Source organism: Patella vulgata, chromosome 6, assembly GCF_932274485.2.
Source record: "Patella vulgata chromosome 6, xgPatVulg1.2, whole genome shotgun sequence".
In the NCBI taxonomy this organism is placed as follows: domain Eukaryota; kingdom Metazoa; phylum Mollusca; class Gastropoda; family Patellidae; genus Patella; species Patella vulgata.
Window position 1 is genome coordinate 74,620,046 of NC_065884.2, and position 3,400 is coordinate 74,623,445.

The window sequence follows — 3,400 nt, forward strand, 5'->3', positions numbered from 1 at the left end:
CAACGTTGCCAAGCTACGTGACTGTGCACCTGGTACTGTGTGGTTTCAAGAAGATCTTACTTGTGGTCTTGACAATCTTGACACCGTTCCTGACTGCGATCTAGACATTGGCTGCACCGGCGACACACCTACAACAGCTGACCCGGAAGATTGTACTAAATACTATGATTGTGTTGATGGAGAACCAATCGGGGAACCAAGGCCTTGTGCAACTGGTACGGCTTATAATCCTGTCATAGATGGCTGTGATCATATCAGTAACGTTCCAGACTGTGACTCAAACTAATACTGTTTAATCAATGAAAATGACAATGAATTCAAATATACCAATTATTAAATTTAGGTTTTTCTAATTTCATGTTTAATCGTTTTTGGTCTAATATAAATTTGTTCTATGGCGACTGTCGATGCTGGAAATATTTTGGGTTTGTATTCTGATCCATATCTTGTTTGGGTATTTTTTCAAAATTTTCTAAACTAAAAGTTTTATAGTCCATAATTTTTCTGAGTTAAAATAAAAATCAGCGTCAATGTTGTCTTGTTTTTTTTTTGACTCCGATAGAAGCCACGCTGTCTCAGTTAGTAAGATAGAAGCCACGCTGTCTCAGTTAGTAAGAAAGAAGCCACGCTGTCTCAGTTAGTAAGATAGAAGCCACGCTGTCTCAGTTAGTAAGATAGAGGCCACCCTGTCTCAGTTAGTAAGATAGAAGCCACGCTGTCTCAGTTAGTAAGATAGAAGCCACCCTGTCTCAGTTAGTAAGATAGAAGCCACCCTGTCTCAGTTAGTAAGATAGAAGCCACCCTGTCTCAGTTAGTAAGATAGAAGCTACCCTGTCTCGGTTAGTAAGATAGAAGCCACCCTGTCTCAGTTAGTAAGATAGAAGCCACCCTGTCTCAGTTGGCTCATAAACCTGGGGGTCCTGTGTTTGATCCCGGTATTGACCCAGAAATTTCATTTGGAATTTCCGGCTTGGTAAGGGGCCTTGGGATGATCATTAGGGTTTGAGTACGGTCGAGACATTATGTGTGTGTGTGTGAGGGGGGGGTCGAATGGTTAGCACGTGCGCGCTGTATCATAAGGTCTTTTATTGAGTCAACTGGCGTGGTTTCGATTCCACGGTTCTATGTGATAAGGAGTTGGGTCGCCTGTCCAACCTCGTGGGTTTTCTCCAGTTCCTTGAAATAAGATTAAATCCATGTAGTAGTCACGAAATGACCTAGTTTGTGTCGAGTGGACGTTAAAACCCATCTCTCTCTCTCTCTCTCTCTCTCTCTCTCTCCTAGGCATTATGGCGCAAAATTCAACCTGACCTTAGACTTGTATTTAACACCCCCCCCTCCTCCTTGATCAATAGGGATAATCGCATCTGAACGGGAGAACAGATCGTGTCACCTAAATTTGACCCATCGTGACCATATCGCATCTATGAGCATCAACTCATACCAGAACATGTCTGTCGACTCGCATCACGTCGTAACCAAACATGAAATTTCAGAGAAGTAAATAAAAGCCACGATCAACTAAGAATGGTCGATCGTCCCGTTCGTAACACATCGTTCGACAGTGGTAATCTAACATGGATTGTTCAGTTTAATCTCGGTTTCTTTGTTTTAGCAATTTATATAATTGAATTACAGTATGTAGGCAGGGGCGTAGCCGTGAAATATATATTGGGGAGGGGGGGGGGGTTCCGCAAATGAAATTATATAAAATGTTGATAATCTGTGACGCCGGAGGCACGAGGCTGCACAGCAACCGATGTAGCGCGATAGGAGTGTGTCCCACTGGAGGGGGCACCCCCATAAATTTTGTTTTAAAGTTTCAGTCTTCTGTAAACACTGTTTTGGCATATTTTACGGGGTTAAAAACTAAAACATCACACCAACATATTGGGATATGTACAGATTTTATACAGATAGAATCTTAACTAATTCTAATGATTGTTGTAAATAAATAGGAGTTAGGGCCTACTATGTAAATCTTTTCTTTTGGGGGGGGGGGGGTCCAAGTATATTCAGCCCCCCCCCCCCGACCTCCCCCATGTGTGACGCCCATGTATGTAGGATACGTAAACAAGCGTAACGATAAGTATAAATATTGCATCCCGCTGAAACATCATGTAATAATGGTGTGCGGTCGTCATCAGTGTCGAGGGAAGCAGGCATTAAGATGGTGTGGGGTCGTCATCAGTGTCGAGGGAAGCAGGCAGTAAGATGGTGTGGGGTAGTCATCAGTGTCGAGGGAAGCAGGCAGTGGGTATTTTACTGTGGTTTAAGATCGAGTTGATGAATTTCATTATAAACTGTTTTTGCCTTAGTTAAACAAGTCGAACTTATTAATTTGAAATATGCAAAAACATATAATATTTAATAACGTTTTTATCCTCATAACGCTATTTACGTCAGTTAACATTAACTAATATTTTCATACAATATCTGTTACCATCTACTCGGTTTTAAAAGAGATCCCAGCCACAATACTCTCTACTTGCTGTTGACTCCCGGTTGACGATTCATCAAGATGTGTACTTTGTGGTTGATTTCCGTTGCTGTTGTGGTTGCTTCCATGTTGCCAGGCTCTACTACAGGCAAGTATTACTATTTTATAGCTAAATAGTTTGAGTGCCGTTTATTCCTTTTAGATCATATTTATAATTGCCATATTTATTTGGATATAAGAGATTAAAATGTTTTTATTGTATTTTGTAACCATGCACGGTTAACATTTGGAATGTATACCGTAAGTCTGAAACTCTGCTGAAAAGTTTCTCCGTAGAATTCTGTCTTACGTTCTTCTGGGTGTATGTAACCCAGCCGAGTGTTAAAGCTTGTGTTATAATTTACATTGTTTGACCGATGGTAAGATACCTTTGTCGTCTATCACGACTAACTATAATCTTGTAATGAATGTGAATTAATCTACCAATTAACTAGGAATACTGTCGTCCCAATAGGGTTTTCATATCATAAAGTTTCCGTTATTTTCACGTCCTATTTCTAACCCTAACCATGCTTCGAGATTGACACCCTTTATCTTTATTTTCTTGTTATTTGGTTCAGAATATTTACGTAATGTGGATTTCTTTATGTAATTTGATGAAAGGGTTTACTGTGCCGCAGTTATCTCCGTTGTTTCTTGATAATATATAAACCATGTTTTGTATTTTTCAGAATTTAAATGTGGAGCATCAATTTGTAAGTGATTGATCAACAACTGATATATAAAGTTCAATAAACTATATTGTAATATTTAAAAACTATTATAAGATTTAATATAATAAACTTTATTGTAATATTTAACCACTTCTTTTAAATAATTAAATGTTATTTTGTTCTTTCTTTATAAATTATAATTCTAAACCAACAATATATTCATCTAAACCAACAACTACAATATATT

The 3,400-nt window shown here is 38.7% G+C and overlaps 1 long non-coding RNA gene across 1 annotated transcript in view; it reads left to right on the top strand.

Moving 5' to 3' along the window:
- The window catches only part of LOC126824617 (uncharacterized), a 7,002-nt gene extending 6,471 nt beyond the window's left edge, over positions 1 to 531 (top strand). Inside the window, exon 5 of the long non-coding RNA XR_007681582.2 lies at positions 1 to 531. This exon is cut by the window's left edge and continues 73 nt beyond it. This is a non-coding gene — a long non-coding RNA (uncharacterized LOC126824617).
- Positions 532 to 3,400: the final 2,869 nt, after the last annotated feature.